Here is a 20,255-nt window from a genome sequence, read left to right as displayed (position 1 = left end):
AAAAAAAAATGGATGCTAGATATAGCCTGGAAATAATTACATGGAGAATAAAAGAATAAAAATTTCGGTAAATAGCCAGTGGCCTGCTGCATGGAAGATTTGAGAGATTTGTCATGTCAAACATTTAAAAGATATACTTCTTCTTAAATCTGTATCAACAGATGCATTGGTAATTCCTTTTGACTGGATGGTTGAGTTTGAAACCTACTTTGGTTTTTAGATAGTTCTCCAAGCTTTTTTCCAATAGATAGTATAGGCTGCTATGGAATTACCGTCTTGCTTATTTGCGGTCCTGAAGACAGAGGACAAAGACAATCCTTCCAATGGGCAGTCTTTTATTTCTTTAAAAACAACAAAAAAGATAACCTAAGAAGAGTTTCTATACTGGTGCATAAACACTGGCTAATGATTTGCCCAAATGGGACTCTTAGAATAGACCAAGGCTAATAATATTTATGTCTCATGTGAAAGTTCACCAGAAGGCCACACATGTTTAAGAGGTATTTAGAAAAACAACAAAGACAACAGCAATAACACATATAAAGGGTTGTAAAGGGAAGACATAAATAGCCGGTAAGGCTTTATGACTAGCTGCAGAAACAATGATAATATATAATCCAGAGATTCCAGGCTTGAATCTGAATACACTAAATATTATCATTTCATTAGTCTACTCTACAGTGCTGACAGTATTTTCTGCTTGAGATAGATTATGCCAACTGAAGTTATTGAAAAATTTTTATATGGAGGAGGGAGGGAGAGAGAGAAAGAGAGAGACAGAGACAGAGAGAGAGCGAGAGACAGAGAGAGTGTGTGTGTGCTGGTAGGCTCTTGATAGAATCTGGTGGGGATCTGTTTTTGTCCTATCTCAAGCACATTCCTCATTTTTATAATTAATGAAAAACCTTTGGGAAACTGTCTCCCAAAGTAGTCACTGAATTGTAGAAATAACCCAATCAATGTCAATTAGATAGCTCTTCTTGGAATTTGAATCTGATGCAGATATACTCAAGAATGAGGCAGACAAGAATGGCAGCACAAATAAAAGATGGTTCTGGATCTCTGGCTACTGGGATCCCCAGCAGCCCTCACTTTTATCCTTCCAGACTTGTTGTTCGGCACATCCTCTGATGAAATAATTGACACAATAGTTTTCTTTTCCAATAAATTATCTGTTTTTATTTAAGTGGTCAGAACTGATTTCCTTTCTTGGACTGAGATACACAAGGCATAATATTGTCAATCTATAGAAGTAGATTGCGATTTTTTTTATTAGTTGTGGTCTCACAAATGAGGTAGAATCTAAACGCATCTATTCTTTCCATAATGACCTTAACTGTTCCTAAAAATAATGCCAGTTGTTAAATATAAAGTTGTTAAATATAAAAATGAGATGTATCCATACCAACCTAATATCTAACATTTTTCTCAGATAGATGCCATCTAAATAATAAAAACGTGTTTATAAAAACAATCAAATTGATAATGAATAAATGCTATTCGTACATATAAAGCAATATAATGAAGTTTTATTATATACCCAAAGGAGGAAGATTTTTGATGGCTGGAGAAGGAGTGAAGTATCATTCTTTGAAAAGTAGTAGAAAGTCAGATGTTTGAATACTGGGCAGGCATTCAATATCAGAATCGTATGAGCTTGACAATTCTCTTTCCCTTGAAAATAACTACCTCATATGAAAGGCTTTGACGTAAATGGAAAAGACTGGAATTTGGGGATAGAAAAATATAAAATATGTTCTTCATGAGGAGATAGCACCCATACAGAGGAATTAAGAGTAGTTGAAGAGGATATATCTGTATTCCTCTTGCTTGGCATCCATAGGCAAAGCAAAGATATTTTGGGTTCATCCAAATATAGCACGCATTTCAAATTTGTCCATGTAATATTCTTTGACTAGAAACTATTGTATAAAATAAACTTAGAAGCATGCTTTTGCTTGAAACAGTAATGTTAAAATAAAACTTTGCATATTATGCTTATTTAGTGGATTTTAGGGGAAAAAGTCATTATACTATTAAAAAAGAAGTCATTGTCTAAAAAGTAGTATAAGTTTTCAAGAATTGTTATAGTAAAAAATCTTAAAGGGAAAAAAGTGATACATGAATGTAGGCTGTAAGAAAAACCAATAAAAGCCAAACTGGGGAGGTGGTACTGAGCTGTGACCCTTTCTCCTTCTCCTCCCAGTTGCCACCCCAGGCAACTACTTCCGAAGCTTTGGCCAATTTACTTTCTCAGCTTGATACATTGTAATTATTTTTCCCAATTCTTGTCATCCACCATCTAAACTGCCCTACTTGCTGATTCTTGAATATGATATGCATTTGTTTATGTTCCTCTCTTTCACTAAAAATCTTTACTTTCTCCTCAAAGTTTAAGAAAATCGTACTCATTTTTCAGTTCCCAGCATATATGTCACCATCCCTAAGCCCCACTTAAAGCAAAAATAAATACTTTGTCATGTATATTCTCATAACATATGATTATAATTCTATTCCAGTACTTATCACATTTCATTATAATTAGTTGTTTATGTGGCTAACTCCCTTGTAAGTTTTTGAGAGAGAGAAATTCTGCCTTATTTGTTTTTGTATGCCCTGTATCTACCGAAGTGTCTTGTTCATCCAAAGGATGATCAATGAATATGTGTTGAATCCTTGGTAAATAGAACAAAGGGAGAAGTTTTAGAAAACATTTTGTCTTTATAATAGAAGATAAATAAAATTGAAGGTCTGGGTGGTGCTAAAGTTCTCGTTTTGAGAATGCTTTCTACTCAAACACATAACAATTATGATTAAATATAAAAGAGAAAAATTTATAAGGTAGCCACGTTCAAAAAAGATAATAGAACAAACATAAAACAAAAGAAAACTCGATGTGGTAAGTGGAGCTGAAGGCACAAATCTGCTAGGCTTTAGGTGGTTAGTAAGTACAGATGATCAATTTGGATCATGCATAATATTGACTATAAACTCTGTGCATGAGGAGAGAGATGGGAAGCTAAAATACTCATTTAGTGCTTATGAGAATATAAGCTAATACAACTCTAAAATTAGTAGTATGTCCATATCTTGTAATCCAACAATTTCATTTCTGTGTGCATATCCTAGAAACCTTGCACGTGTGCACAAAGATTTTTCCAAGGCAGTTAAATGTACATACATGCTATAGATCAAGCCTTTTGGGCTCAAATTCTGGCTCTATTGTCTTCAGTTATGTGACCATGGGCATTCTCTCTGTGCTTGGGTTTCTTTATCTAAAAAATGGAAATAATACCCACTTCTTGTTGGTTGTTGTGGAAATAAAAATATGTTAAAATTTTACATAACTCTTAAAATAATGCTGGCATATAATGTAAGGGCACAAATTTTAGCTATAATAATTATTATGGCAAAAAAAAAAAAAAAAGACCGCAGGCTCAAAATGGAGTCATTTATGCTAAGCCTTACATCACCAAATTGAGATTTATAGGTTCAGCTCTCCCAGAAATGGAATCTTAAACCAACCAGAAATCATCTGATCAGCACTAGTTAAACTGCCTGATAGTCCCCTGCCATCCCCTAAAGGTAAGTAACTACGCAATAACCAATCTACTTTTCTGTCTCATACAACTTTCTTGTTTCTGCTCCCATCTGCCCATAAGTCTCTTATTTTGTACATCTCCTCGAAGCTCTTTACTATCTGCAAAATTGGACGCTGCCCAATTCAAACTGACTTTTGCTCAAAGAAAACTCTTAAAATTTTAATATATCTCAGTTTGTCTTTTAACAGTTCTGGCATCAGAAGAGAAAAATGAAAGAGACCCCTGTGGCCCTCAAGAGAAATGAGCAATCAGATATTGGTACCTGCTGAGCTCCACAAAGTTCGACTTGTGAATTTGCTTTCGGGTACTCATTTGTTGTCGATCCTTTCTCTGGAGCTCGTGATATGTCTCTCTGGGATCCTAGTTCCAAGGCTTTTTTCCATTATGAACTTTCAGACTTTGAGCATTTCTTTTTCCCCCTGTGTTCAGAAACCAGTGAGAGTCGGACAAGGTCTGACTAGGAAACCAGACTGGGTCCAGGGACCGACCGTGTCCAACTTGGACTGGGTCCATGACTGAACTGGGTCCAACCTGGAAACAACCGGGCCCGGGGGGACAGACTGGGTCTGACTTGGACGCTGGACTGAGTCCAGGGACGATCTGAGACTGACTTAGAAACCGGACTGGGTCCATGGCTGAACTGGGCTAGACTTGGAAACAAAATTGGGTCTAGGGACTGACTGGGTACGACTTTCTCACAGGACTGGGTCCCGGGACAGATTGAGTCACCTTAAGCTGGGCTGGGGCCAGTGCGAGGCCTCAGGTGAATAAAATTTTGTTTTAAGGCTGAACAAGTATATTGACCTTACCAAAGATAATCTTGAACTATAGTGGCCACCTGGAGAACTTTTAACCTAGATAAGTTTATCCATTTACAAGATGCCCTTATAAGAGAAAAAGGGGTCTCAGCCAAGCACTCACTGTAAAGGATTGAGGGAAAATTATTTTTCCTCCTCTAGAGTTTCTGGTGGCTAGGATGAGACCCACTGGGATACCCCAGTAACTACTGAGCCTGAGGACTGGATCCTGGGAAAACTGGCAGAAACCCACAACAGGTGAGAATTATCAGTAAGCTCTTCCAGACCTCTATCTGTGGAGCCTGGTAGAGAGAGAAAAGCAACATTTCATGTTGCCCTTTCATTTTAGATTGGCAGGAAAAAACATTTGTAAGAATTAGATGGTTCAATTGTGACTCCTGAATTTGCTTTGGGATACTCTTGTTGATCCTTTCTCTCTCAAGGACAGCTGTTGCTTTCTTGTTTGTCTTACTTAGTGTCCTGAGAACTTGACTTGGATTGTTACCTGACTGGGTCATGCAGGTTCTTCTGTGTGTAGGCAGCTCAACCGTCAAGTTGGAGGTTCCAAAAATATGGCTGGGCAAAACAAAAAAAAATGTGTATTTCATCCATTTGCAGTTAGATAGGGCCTGACAGAAACGTGGGTTGCAGTCCATTTGCCAGCTCTCAGGGGAAATTGTTTAAACTTTATTCATCTTCAGAATTGTGTTGGCTATTCTGGACTTTTGCCTTTCTATATAAACTTTAAAATTAGTTTGTCAATATCCACAAACTGTAGATGTTTTGAGTGTTGCATAATTGAATCCATAGATCAAGTTGGAAAAGTGGACATCTTAATAATATTGAGTATTCCAATCTATAAGCACATAATATCTCTTCATTTATTTAGCTCTTTTTTGATTTCTTCTATCAGTATTTTGTAAATTTATACATATAGGTTCAGTATATATTTTGTTAGAATTAAACCTAAAACTTCTTTCTTTTTTGGTACTAACAAAATGTTATTATGGATTTCATTTCAAATTGTTCATTGTTAGTATATAGGAAAACAACTGACTTTTCCATACTGCCCTCTGACTTCAATTTTCTGATGGGTCTAAGGAAAGTCATTGGTTTTCAATTTGTTCAGCATTTTTCCTCTTAAAGGATGGGAGTCCCAGCTTCCAAACTCTTTATATGTCAGAGCTGAAATGGTCTACCTTCATGTATTTTTTTAAAGCCAAGTCAACTATTTTGAGGTAAACTCACTTGTGACTCAGTCAGGTTAGGAGGAGTATTTTATATTTTCTGAGGGTACAATGGAGTTGTGCAAATGACAGGATAAACCTGAGACCTTGAATCCCTCAGTCAAGAGAGCCTGGTGTTTTTGCTTTTTTAAGCTAGGTGGGTAAGAAAAATTGATGAAGATGAAAATATGGGATAGCGTTTTGGGATTGAGAGCCCCCACAGGTGGGTTTAAGCACATACTTCACAGGTCTGATGAGATCCGAATAAAATTAGTGCAAATATAAAGGCATACAAATGGATTGTTATCCCCCAGAGGCTATGATGTCTCAAGAAATATACTTTGTTTCCTTCGGGATGAACAAATGATCAAAAGTACCCAGTCTCAGCTGCCTCCTGGTGCTCTGAGGACCTTCCTAGGGAAAACTGACACATTGGAGAACAGGGGAAATGGCCCTCCTCGTCCCCATTAAGCTCTCCTTAATGGCATACTCCTCTCCTACCTAGCTTCTCCTTGACCTTGACAGTGTGAAAATGGGAGCTGAGGAGATTCCAAGACATGAGGATTTCCCCATGAACTTGTTTGGAAGGAAAATGAACAACCTGCAAAGAAATACTAAAACAGCTAGACTAAGTAGGGAGTCTCCTCTACACCCTGCTCCATGCTTTAGATCAGCACCAAACTGTGCTGTCTCTGACTCTCCACCCCCTCACAGCTGTCCCCCTAAATCCTGAGTTTATAGGTATCAGAAACTGTGACTTTTTAAAGTTCACACCGTCTCCTAGAAAGAGAGACTAACTAAGGTGAGGTATCAGAAAGAAATACTCTTTCAGGATTCAAGTGTCCATCTCATGACAAAATAACAAATAGTACCAAACTGGATTTTATGAATCTCAAAATTTGTTGATTATACTGACAGGAGAAAACAGAAGAGGGGGAAAGTAAAGTTTTATACAATCACTCAAAAATTAGAGTGCCCTGTACTTGATTTTTTATGCAATAAAAAATATAGTTTAACACATATTTTTATTCTAAATGTAACTGGCTATTTAAAAACAGCTTTTCTTGATTCTAAAATGTAACAGGCAATTAAAAACAGGAAAAAATAGAACCCCTACCACATTAAACACTCATATTCATCATAGAAAGCCTCCTGGCATTAAAAAATGTTAAAATGGTTAATTTTAACATCTTATGTTTGTGGAAACACAATATTTTATGGTCTCTACCAAGCTACCTCATTCTGAAATAAAATAAAACTTAATGAGGGTCTCAACTTCTTTTGATGTAGGTGGAAGAGCTTAATTAAATTGAAAAAAATATTTGTAAAAATGAAATTTTGACTAATCCATTGCTCTAACATTAATAATGCATTTAAAAATTTCCTGAAAATAAGTTACAACACTGCACATGAAAGAGTATAGATACTTCTAGAGATGAGCTTATTGAACATTAACAGTTACTAAGGTAGTAAGTATAGGGGCTACAAAAGTACAATTAGTAACATTATCTGGAAAGTCAGTCCCAGGAACAATGCACTCTGAACATACTTGAAAAATTAGTCCATAGACAAAGATTCATGAAATCTTCATGGTTCATAGGGAAAGAGTAAGGATGTTTATAGGTTGTACAATAAATTTGCCCAGGTTGATTTATTGCTTCATAAAGCATTTGACACATATACAATAGGAAAATGAATTCTTAAGTGTTTAAATCAATTTTGAACGTACCATCAAATAAGTTGGCAAAAATATAGAGACATCTGTATCAATAATGAAAAAGCAAAGGCAGGAAGAAACACGAGAGTAGTGGAAAAGCTGTAGCCAACTATGTTCAAATATTCACTATGATTCATAGACAAGCACTGGGCAGTTAAGAAAATGTAACATAATTGGATATAATTCTAAATAAAGGTAAACTGTCAATATATTCACATGCAGCCTCTATGTTGCAGAATATTAGTGTAGTATAAAGACATGAGCAGTAAAATCAGACTCCATGATGAAGTCTTCACGAAGAGTCCTGCTTTCCTATCCACCCTGCACAAAGCGAAATGGCTTCCTTCTTTAAATGTAGACAGCAAGTTTGCAAAAGTGCTGATTTCCTGCAGGAGGGTGATAGGTGGTTAAGTTCTTTGCGCAGCTAGCTAGGAAGGGAAAGCCAGACAGTCTTCCTAGTAAAGAGACCCATTTCTTCGGACTTAAGCAGTTCCAGAAGGGCCACCCCTATCCTGTCTGTTTCTGGCTGGAGTTATGGTGGCTAAGCACTACAGGGCTCCATGCCTGCTGAAATCCCTCTCTCCATGTGGTAGAATGACAAACACAAGAAGGAAAAATCAAAAGAAAGGAGGCAGTTTACTTCTAGCGAGGGGCATGTTATTCTCCCTGGCTTATCCTGTCAGAAGCAGGCGCTGGCTTGCATCAAGAACTTCTTAATCCATTTATCCATTCATGCATTTGTTTATTGCAGCCCCTAAAACTGAGTACCTATTCTGTGCAATGAACTATTTTAGGTGTTGGGAGCCCTCTGTGAAACCACTCAAGTCATAAGCCCCAACACCCCTGTAGCTCATGAGCCCCAACTTAATGCTTTGTCTTAATTTTACCAACAATAGGAAGAGAGTTCCAGAATTTTTTATTATATTGAGCTTCTCTAGGAGTAAGTCAAAAGGGAGAATGATTCTTTCTTCTTAAAAGAAACACTGCCAGCTAAATAGCTCTCAAATATAGATAACTGAATTCAACTGAATTTTGTTGGCTAAACTTCGTGTGACACCTGCTTTAAAGTTAAACTCATAAAACCCTTTAACACACACACACGCGCACGCGCATACACACACACACACACACACACACACACACACTCACTACTTAATTCCAAGAAGCACTGACAAATAAGTTGATTTTTACTGACATATTCATAGAGAGATAGAGTAGTAATTTAAACAGTAAAACTGTCTAAACATCTTCAAACGTCTTTCTGCACCCTGTTTTGTTCCTTAGAAGGTTGATCCATGTTGACTACTTCTCATTGGGTTTCCTTGCCCCATAGTCAGTGGAAGGTCCAGCAGAGGTAAGAGCAGAGAAAGAGATTGAGTTCCCCCAAACCCTGCCCTGCAGACCGCTCTGTGTTGTCTTTCACCCACATCACTCGACAGGAGGTTGCACCCCTCTTTAGTTACCCCTTTTATCACAGGGCTCACTGCCTTCGGGTTCTGATAACTGGTCCTTCTCTTCAGATCTAAAAATAATAATGATGCCTTTTTTTTTTTTTTAAGGAAAAAAAAAGAAAGAAGCAGGGATTCTGCACTATCCCTTACAGTTTCCCTACATGCTGTATACATCTTGACTAATAAACCCTTTTAAAAATTCTCTCCAAATTACTCATTTGTTTCCTGCCAGGGCCACTGACCAATACAATATCGCCATTCTCCCAAAACTCTACTGTCTGAAGTATTCGTTACATCTGTCTCTCTCAGCCTCTCTCATTTCTCCCCCATATATCTTCTTCCAGATAGTGTTCAACCATCGTCTCTCCCTCAAAATCTGTTCTGGGAAGATTTGGTATATTTTACTATACTTTCCTGCTGATTAAGAAAACAGCAATATTTTCTTGTGCCCCTTAGAGTCACCCCACTTATGGTCCATCATGCGCCAATCCCCCCGGTTCTCTTACAGGGTGGAGTATAGGACTGTTTCTGAATCTGTCTTCTTCGACTGCCTGACCCCGACCGGCTGTGTTCATCGAAGCTTTAGAAATATAAAACTGGGGAAAGTATACCTGCTATGCAGAGATACATTTAACAGCATCCAGATTCAAGGAGGAGGAGAAGGGCAGAGTTTTGAGTCAGATTCCCTGTTCCACTTCCCACCTGAAGCTTTTTTAGCATCCCCTCAATGTTTCCAGCTCACATCTATTAAGCAACATCAAGGGAACTCCTTCCTCAAATTTCTTGACTCCTGTAAATGTAGAAGACTAGTGCACTCTATCGTAAAATGTATTGCACCCTCACTCTAACTTCTGGTCATTTCCAAGACAAATGATGAACATTTCAAACTCTCAAAGTCTGGAGCAGGCTTCAGTTTGATTGATAATATGTCACGTCCATATGGGGCTCTTCTAGATGTATCTTCTTTACTAATATCAAGGGCTCAAAAATATCAAACCAGCAGTGTGGTCTCTGAGAGGGGCCGTGGACTGGCTGTGAGGAACCAGCCAGTCCCAAATCTCTGCCAGCACCTTGCTCCTCAGGAGATTCAGATGCAGGATGCTAAGTCATACTCCCAGATCCTCTAGCTTCTGTGAGTCAACCAGGCAGCTACTGACTGAGAATTCTGTTGGTTGGTAAGGTCCATCTGAGGTTTACAAGCAATGTTTAGCCATCAGTCCCCCCCACACTAACTTGCTCTAGCTGATCCTAAATTTTGAAACTGTTACCCAGCACGTTATTACAAAGCTTGCTGCCAGTGTCTTTCAAATCTAAACATGTGCAGAGCAAACCTCTGCCTCCTGTTGACAAACTCTCACAAACTAAACGGTCTCTTTCTTAGCTCTTGCTGCTTTATCTTTAGACATTATGATACAAGCTCAGACCCTTATGCAGGCGCTAAAACAGGACCCTGTAAACTCCCCTTCATTTCTGCAGTTCCAGAAGTTGCCATTGACATATCCCTGAATTGTTTTAACCCTGCCCTGCAGTCACCTGTCCTCTCTGTCCCTGTCCTTTCTGTCACTACACTCCTTGAAAACTTCTAGTTTCTGATGGCAGCAGCCTTCTATTTATGGTTCTAAAGCTAGGCTGATGGTTTTACTCACAGAAGAATATTTAATATAGGATGCCTGGTCTCAGATGCCTTTATATATTAATTGATTAATGAATAATTATAAGGAAAACTCCATATCTTTCCACTGGAGAACTGTCAGAATGTAAGACTTCAGGACTAAATTTAGGGACTCAAATTCTATTCCTGCCACTTACTAGCTAAGTGATATCTGACCAGCCTCTTAGGCTCTCTAAGCTTCAGTTTTCTTTCCAGAAAATAAAAGTGCTAGACTAAATCAGGAAGATAAATAGTCTTCATCATATGGCCATTTCTGTTTGAATAGTAATGATAACGCTGTATTGAGAAAGATTTCTAGTCAAGTTCAAGCTTTGTGGGAAGGAAGGTTGTGAGAGGGGAAGGGTCAACATCCATGCTGTGTATTTGCCTCTCCTAGACTAGACAACTTCTACATCCTCTTCACAGCAAAAAACATGATAGCACTAAAGATTTCTTCAATGCCACTGGTCCACTGGTCATCTGTAGATGGGCCTATTAACTAAAAAAGTCAGAAATGCAGTGAGTGCTATCTTAGTCATTGTATAATTCCTTCTGTTAAGGTTTATACTCTTGTCAATACTCGTGAAGTGTAATCGTATCAATTCTCCAAAGGTAAACATATCCACATAACAACTATACTATTTAGCATGTTAGAAATGAATATGAATTTTCTTGATAAACTGTTTCCCTTAATCACTTTAAAAATACAAATTACGCTTTTATACTTTGAAATATGGGAGTGATATCTGCAAAAGAATTGTATGTAGGTTTTCAATACATTTGTTCTTTTATATTTATAGTAAAATACTAACTAAGCCCAAAGTGACCACTTGTTAATTTTTGCCTTTTTATTTTTTCTGTTAATAAAACATATGTACAGTATGTGAAATATTTTACCCTAGGCCGTAAAGGGGAAGGGTGTAACTAACATTTCCTTTTCAGTCTGAAAATTTACAGGAATGCACTAGCACATCTGTATGGAATTAGCAGAGCTGATTCTATAGATTCATGTGACCCTCCAGTTCCAGTTTCTATACTTCTGAGATCATCTTTTATTTCTCCCTTGAATAAAAATTTGACTTGTCTATTATGGGTAACATAATTAAACCCGGATAATGCAAACTTGTTTAAATATAAACTTCAAACCATCAAGTTGCTTCGTATGTTTGCATTCACTTGTAAAATATGACCTCCTGAGATATCTTTCATTGGGCTAAACACCAAAACAAGCAAATGGATTCAGAAAAATAAAAAGACAGCATTCTGGAATTTTGAAGTTGTCAAATTAAGCGTTCTTATGTAGTAAAATTATTTTACTTTGGAATCTTCTTTTGCTGTTTAACTTACGGACTCTACGTGGTCCAAGCTTACATTTCACAAAAGTATAAATATATTTAAGATAGATTACACTTGCTTCATTAATCATGCTATCAGACATTCAGTCCTAACTGTAGGTCTTTCTTATGTGGCTCCAGCAGGAAATCACTCATGGTGTTAATATTTTTGACTCCTAAGAGCTTGTTTACTTTAATTTTTCACATTTCAAAAAAAATTACAGTTCCAACTTATTAGAGCAGCTTTTATATTTGTCTATGTAGCCATCGAAATGACTAATACAATTGAGAAAACAACACAGAATACAGTGTGTGATATCAGAAGGCTTGAGAAAGAACAATGGATTTTTTTAAAAAAAATATTAAAATGGTACAAAATGAGAGGAGAGCTCTTGTTCATTTGTTTTGAAAACATGATTATATAAACACACATATAAGAAGCAACCTGCAAGTAAGTATGAACTAATTATGGTTCTATAGAAGAGTTTTATGTCTTAGTCTTTAAAGTAGTTAGTAAATATACACTAGAGGAATTAGCCAGTAAATATAATGGAGAGTGAATACATTTTAAAATATATTTTGTTAGGGAAAAAAGAAAAGTTATATTCTAGGTAAAGCGACATATGTAGAAGTTTGGAGATAATAGTGTGACTGTAAAGATCCATGTCAGTGATCAATGATGATGATAATGACTCTTATTGGAGAATAGTATGTAAGACCAGAGAGAAATCTCATTTGTTTCACAGGAGTAGAAAATTTAGGCCAAGAGAATTACCAAATATGAGATGGGGTAGTTGGTATCTTGGAATATACTCTTAGAAGTTTGCATGTTATTTTAGAAGCTGTGAAGGGAAAGAATATTGTGTCTGAGTTGGGAGTGAGTAAAATGATTTGTTCAATCTGGTTTTATATAAAAATCTATATAAAGAGATTTACTATTGAATGAGGTTTGCTGAGAAGGCTAAGCAGAATGTCTTGCTGGGGGGCAAAAGGGAATAAATTTGAAACGGGTCATAAAAATGAAGAGTTGAGAAACTGGAAACTGTAAAGCAAAATTTAGGCTGGAGAAAGACAAAGTAGTAATGGTATTTCCATTTACAAAATATAGTAATTCTCAATCGCTGAAAATGTCAAATCCTAGAAAACACAGCATTCCTACGTGTGAGGTTAACATTGTTCTTAAATAGGTGTTAGCTGGAAATTGATTTGATGAATCCGATTTATGCCTATATTTCTGTTATATGAGGCAAGTTCTATTTAGAAATACCCCCAAGAACAGTTTTTATATTTTATTTTCTTATTGAAAACCAGTCAGATTTGCTTCAGCTTCAAAAAGCATATTTATATAAAATTAAATTAATGCTGGCAACAAGCTGCACTTTTTTTCTAAAAGAGAAATGGGTTAAGGAAGAACAAAGCCCCCAGAATAAGATTATAGTCATTGGGGTTAGTGCTATTGGCATGGCCTATGTCATCAGTATCTTACTGAAAGACTTGGCAGATGAACTTGCCTCTGGTGGTGTCATGGAAGACAAATTGAATGGAGAGGTGATAGATCTCCAAAATGGCAGCCTTTTCCTTAGAACACCAAAAACTGTCTCTGGCAAAGACTATAAAGTGACTGCCAGCTCCAAGCTGGTTATTACCACCGCGAGGTACATCAACAAAAGGGAGAAAGCTGTCTTAATTTGGTCCAGCGTAAGGTGAATATCTTTAAATTCATCATTCCCAATGTTGTAAAATGCAGCCCTAACTGCAAATTGCTTATTGTTTCCAATTTAGTGGATATCTTGACCTATGTGGCTTGGAAGATAAGCAGCTTTCCCCAAAGCCATGTTACCAGCAGTCGTTGCAATCTGGATTCATCCCAGTTCTGTTACTTCATAGGGGAAAGGCTAGGAATTCACCCATTAGGCTGTCATAGGTAGGTCTTTTGGGAGCATGGAGACTCTAATGTGCTTTGTCTGGAGTGGAGTTAATGGTGCTGGTGTCTCCCTAAAGAATCTGCACCCTGATTTAGGCACTGATGCAGATGAGGAATGGTGGAAATAAGTTCACAAACAGGTAGTTGACAGTGCTTATGAGTGATCAAATGGAGAGGTTACACGTCCTGGGCCATTGAACTATCTGTGGGAAACTTGGCGGAAAATATAATGAAGAACCTTGAGTGAATGCATTGAGTTTCCACCATGATTAAGGGACTCTAGACTAAAAGATGATGTCTTCCTTGGTGTTTCTCGCATCTTGGAACAGATGGAATCTCAGATGTTGTGAAGGTGACTCTGACACATGAGGCAGAGGCCCTTTTGAAGAAGAGTGCAGATACACTTTGGGGGACCCAAAAAGAGCTGCAGTTTTAAAGTCTTCTAATATTATACCACTTCAAGCTACAAAAGGATTTTAGTTGGAGATGGTGCTTATTGTCCTTTATATCTGATCTGTGACTAAAGCAGTAGTATTAAGACAGCATAGGAAAAACATCAATTTCCTAATAGTTCATAAAACCCTACAGCTATATCCTGATGCTGAGTGGTACTTATCTTGTGTAGTCCTAAACTGGTTAGTGTGAAATAGTTCCACCTCCTTAAAGGCACCATCCTGTCAATGTTGCACATATTATAGTTGCCCTTCAAACTAGATGTGTTTGTACTGTATGTTATGTTACTTCTGGTTCCTTTACCCAACATGTCTAGCCCAGCTTTTTTTCCTCCAATCAATCACATCCTGGGATCCAATAATAAATCCAATGTTGTATATCTTGTGCATAACTGTTCTAAAGGATCTTATTTTGTGTACTATATGTTTCAGAGTAGTGTACTTTGGCATATAATGTAAAAAGAAAAGTCTGCATATAAATAATGCAGCCAACTATCCAAGTGTCATACCAAGTAAAACACCAATAAACCTTGAACATTGAAAAGAAAAAAAGAATGAACATCCTTTAACATCATAGCTTAAATTTCTCTTCATATGAGCAGGGGGCCATTCTGTATTTGAATGGGAAAATCTTATTTATAAAGGGCTTCCTCATCCAAGAATCTTAAATGTACTATTGCAATTGGCTTTAAAAATCGACTCTATAAATTGCCCAATATAGTTTAAAAATGGGAAATTTGAAACTGCGGGCCTTTACTTTCGGAAGAAACTTTCACTGTTCTGGAAGGAAAGGGAGACAGAAAAAAAAAAAGAAAATGAAAGCGTGTAAAAGAAATTCAAATAAGTCCATAATAAATTCAAAATTTAAGAAAAATTTAGATGTCTCTTACTAATTTAATATGACCTGCATTATTTTAGTTTTCCCTAAGAAAATATGTTTTATTGAATCAGAGAAATGCCTTTGGTTGATGGGGGGGGGAGGGAGAAGAAGCAGAAGCTCACCTATTTATTTGTTTTATTTAAGTATATAATAGAGTTTTTATTGGCTATATTTACATGGTTTCAGAAAAAATTAATTTCTTGCATATATGCTAACATAATCGCCCAAAATTGACATACAAGAATTAAAATAATAAAAAATTATTGTAGTATTTAACGTTTTTTTTTGTAGGATAAAAGGTTTGGGTTCTTTAAATAAATTAGATGACTTTAGAAATTGGAAGATATGCATTTTCAAGATGAATATTTTAGTAATACAAAAATCAAAATTGTAATATATGCGAATATTGTGGATTTATGTATCCCTAAAAATCTTATTCTTCTTTGTATCAGATACAGGAAGAGTCTCAAATAGAGGTTTCATGTGTTCCTTTTAAAAGTTTCAAAAATAAAAATCCAACAGATAAATATTTAGAGAGGTTTAAATTATAGTTGGAAGGATTATTCCATATTAGGAAGCTTCTACATATAATATTTATCAAGTAGATAAAATTTAGAAGATTGTCTTTTAATTCAACAATCATCTTATTTTTAAAGTAGTACTCTTTAAAAAATAGAAATACATCTTTAACATAATAAAGAGTATCAGCCAATTAAAAAATTTTAATTAATAGTGAAATAACAGAAGTAATCCTATTAAACTTTTAATTTTGCATTAGTAGAATTAAATAAATAACAAAGTATGATACCTGCTATATATTGTTCTAATGATTAGTACCATTATAATAATAATATGTGAAAAAAATTACTTTTTATAAAAAAGCATGAAATGATTATTTTTGACAACACCAGCAAAAACTAAAACTTATTCTATAATGCCAGGCTTTTTAATAAATAAATAGGGTTTACAAAATTATTTATAAATAATTAGGAATTATTTAATAAACACAAATCGATAATATTCTTACATATCAAAAATATTTTTAGAAGTTGTTTTCACAATAACAACAAAATCAAAACTACCTGGCCAAAATTTTGCTAAGAAATATATGTGAAAGATACTATAATACTTCTATGAATAACTTAAGCAGAGACATATTCCTCATTCCTGAATGAGAAGAATAAATTTTGTAAAGATGTTAAGTCTTCTAAAATTACTGGATTAATGCAATTTCTATAGTAGTCAGTACAGTTTTCAAGTTCACCTAGAAGGATAAATAGAGTGAGTGCAATGGATATATACTCTTTGGAGTCATCCAGCATTCATTTCTTCCTTATAGTTTTCTTGTTTTCACTCCTTCCACAAATGGACTATGTGCTACAAGGGAAGCCTACTTCACCTAGGTCGACGGTGGCCCAAGACTGGCATAAGCCAATCAGCTACTCTCACTTGCTTGCCAGAGATAATTTCAAGAACAGTCCTCTGATCTAATTCAGAAGGATGTGTATTTAACTAGAAGCTTCAGAGAAAAAGCCCTTGCTTTTGATTAGAAGTTATCTGGGATTAAAAAACATCACAAATCATTAAGAAGGGTGGTGTAGCTAATAATAAGTGCTAGGCACTTAGCTCACTAAATATCAGAAAATACAAGAAAATCAAAACTAATAGTAAATTTCTATTCAGAAAAGTGTTTTCTAAGTTTTGAAGAAACCTGTGGAAGAAAAAAATTTTAATTGACACATTAAAAAAGCTTTGATAAATTAAAAAAAGAAAACACAAAGAATAGAAAATAATCATCAAAGAGGGAAAATATTTTCAATAAATACTGAACAAGGAAAGGGATTATTATTAACTTATATACAACTTCTTTAAAGGAAAACCAAGAATAAGAATTTGCTTTCATCCTTCCCTTGACTTGCCTGAAAAAAAAAAAATACAAAAAGGAATAAACTCACAACAGTGAAAAGAGCAGGAAGAGATGCTTACCATGGAGGAATGATTTCAACAAACTTAATTGGAAAACTTCCAGAAAGTAAAAAAATATTTGACTACCTACCAGGTGTTTTAGAAAAGGGAAACAGAAAAGATGGAGGCAAGTGAGTAACCAAAGAACTGAACAATACCATCATTCTTGAGATTAAAAGGATCCATGAAATACTCAACATGATCAATGAAAAAAACACCCCTCCTGTGAAATTTCTGAAACTTAAGGAAGAATAAAGATGGCCACATTTTCTAGAAAGGAAAAAAAATCCAATTTACTTGCAAAGGCATGAAAGTCAGACTGGCATTGATCCTTATCAGCACACTGACTAATAGAAAACAACGGAGCAATTTAAAAAATGGGGTAGGGCCTACAAACAAACTAGACGTCTTGCTCTGAAAAATTAAAAAATGAATTGCAGGTCAGAATAAATACATTTTGAGAATTTTAGAAACTTGTTATTTAAATTTGTGTGTGATTGCTTTCTTTTGGCTGTATATTAACCAATCTGTTTCTTTTTCAGGAAGTAGTCCCTATTGTGTGTATTTTTGATGCAGTTCTACGTCTTCAACAACAGGAGACAAATTGGTAAGTCCTCCCCTAGAGATCATGTGGGCTAGTGCCTAAACTTAGCCACTGGTCACTCATATCCAGGAGTGAATGATATAAAGATGAAGGAGCAGATATACATCATTAAGGGTAGCCAAACTCATATTTAGTGGTGATAGAAGGCCTATTTCTGCTAAAATATAGTGGTTAAACTTCTGCTTGAGTCTGCTTGTATCTTGAGCCTCATTCTATAATTCTTATCAAATTTGTGATTTATCTAAGTTCCTTCTAAAAGATTCCTTTCCTTCTTATGATAGTCTGTTATTTCAACTTGCAACTAATAACCCTAGCTTATTCTATAATTATATCAGATTCCAGGTAAGAGATCATCAGGAATCAGCAGAGAAATTTGGCCTAGCTGGAGCTGAGGGCAAATAATTAATCGCCATATTGTTTATTGGTTATTGACTACCATTTGAGGGCAAGGCTTTGGTGAAACTCACTTGCCACTGAAAATTAACAATATGAAGAGCATGAAGAATTCAATAATTATCAAATGGTGTGTTATTAGAGGCCTCAGATGTAGTAAAAGAAGGAATACCTAGATTAAATCCCCAAGTTTTCTGTCAAATGCAAAAGTGAAACCTAAGGCATGTCTTATTATTTTGCTAAAATAATGTCTTACATGTTAAAGCCAAAGAACTATCAAAGCTAATGACAAAATGATATCTGACCATGAAGATGGTGACATACAATGGCAGTTAAATTTACCACCTAGTCATGTCTTGATAAAGACACATATCCACAGAAATTGAATATAGCCTTTGATTTCAAGGGGATGGGTTTGTTTCTAATTGCTTGCTGTGCTTGTAAACAAAGTTATAGACTCCCAATGGTAGTCCTCAATAAACAAAGTCGAGATGACATAACTTCTTTGGTATAACATAGAACAGAGGTTCCCCAAACCTTCCCCGTCCCCCTGCTGGGCCGCATAGCAGGAGGTCACCAGCGAGTGAGGGAGCAAAGCTTCATCTGTATTTGCAGCTGCTCCCCAGCACTAGCATCACCCTCTCAGCTCCATCTCAGATCATCAGACATTAGATTCTCATAAGAGCACCGGTCCCTGGTGCCAAAAATTTTGGGGATTGCTGAGAGAAAAGAATTTAGGCTTCGAGATATAAGAGTGCTAAAGTGTATTTATCAAGTGTGTCCTGACCACCCCACACTATATCCTCTGAAATATCCCTGAAAGCACACCTTTACCAAAGGCCTGTGTCTTGTTAGATGAGAAGAGCAATAACATGTAAGGAATGAAGAAATGGTAAATATGTGAATCAATATTCAAAAATCATCTTTATTGCTATAGATGTGTCTCAGAGTCAGGGTTCTGCCAGAGAAACAGAACCAGTAGGATATATATGAAGAGATGTATCACAAGGAATTGGCTTATGTGATTGTAGGGGCTGGCTAGTTAAGTCTGAAATTCATAGGACAAGCTGTCTGGAAGGATAGGCTGAAAACTCTAGGGCAGAAGTTAAAGATGCAGTCTTTTTCCTTGGGGAAACCTCAGTTCTGCTCTTTAGGCCTTTCAATTGATTGTATTAAGCTCATTCAGATTATCAAGGATAATCTTTGCTTAAAGTAAATTGATTATATAATTATGTCTACAAATACCTTCTCAGCAATATCTGAATTAGTGTTTGATTGAATAACTGGTTACTATAGCTTAGCCAAATTCACACTGACCATCTTGTTAAGTAACGAATAATTGTAAAATAAAATTAACAGTACCATTTTCAATGGGATCAAAAATCATTAAATTCATGGGATAAATATAACAAAATATGTTGAAGACCTCTACAGAAAAAATTACTAAGAGAGTAGACCTAATTAAAAAGATGTTTCATGTCCATGAATTGTTAGACTCACTAAAGATTCAATATTAATAAAATTCCATTCTCTTAAACTGGATCTACAAATTCAATGTAATCTCAATCAAAGTCCAAACAGAATTTTCTGTAGAATCGACAAATTTTTAAAATTTAAATGAAATACAACAGATGTAGAGTAGCCAAAACAATTATGAGAGTGAACAAAATTAGGGAACTCTAATTTTGCTTTCAAGATTTACTTTATGGCTATAGTAATCAATTGAGTGTCAGAGCCACTCAATTGGGAAAGGAAAGTGTTTTTAACAAATAGTACTAGAACTGATGATCTATATGGAAACAAAAATGAACCTAGACTCATTCACTATATGCCATACAAAACTGACTTGAAAGGCATCATAGACTAAATTATAAAAGTGAAAAACTTCATGAAGAAAACATAGGAAAATATCTTTATTAGTTTGGGGTAGGTAATGATTTATTAGCTAGTAATCACTATTCATAAAATAAAAAAGGAAAGATAGACTTGTACTTCATCAAAATTTAAGTCTTCTGCTTATCAAAAGACACCATTAATAAACATATGTAAACCTCAGGCTGGGAGAAAATATTTGCAATACCCATATCTGATAAAGCACTTGTATCTAGCATATATACACAGTTCATATAACTCAATAATAAAAAGAACCACCCAATAAAAAAATCAACAAAAAACTTGAACAGGCATTTGATGAAGGAAGATATAAAAATGGTTAATAAGCACATGAAAACGTGCTTAACGTTAATCATTTGTCATCTG

General features: G+C 35.7%; 1 pseudogene; it reads left to right on the top strand.

The window, feature by feature from the left end:
- The window catches only part of LOC105290910, a 163,433-nt pseudogene extending 149,294 nt beyond the window's left edge, over positions 1–14,139 (top strand).
- The last annotated feature ends 6,116 nt before the right edge of the window (positions 14,140–20,255 follow it).

This window comes from Pteropus vampyrus, unplaced genomic scaffold (genome assembly GCF_000151845.1).
Source record: "Pteropus vampyrus isolate Shadow unplaced genomic scaffold, Pvam_2.0 Scaffold39, whole genome shotgun sequence".
Taxonomy (NCBI): Eukaryota; Metazoa; Chordata; class Mammalia; order Chiroptera; family Pteropodidae; genus Pteropus; species Pteropus vampyrus.
Note: the sequence above shows the minus strand (reverse complement) of the source record. Positions and strands in the feature narration are given on the sequence as shown.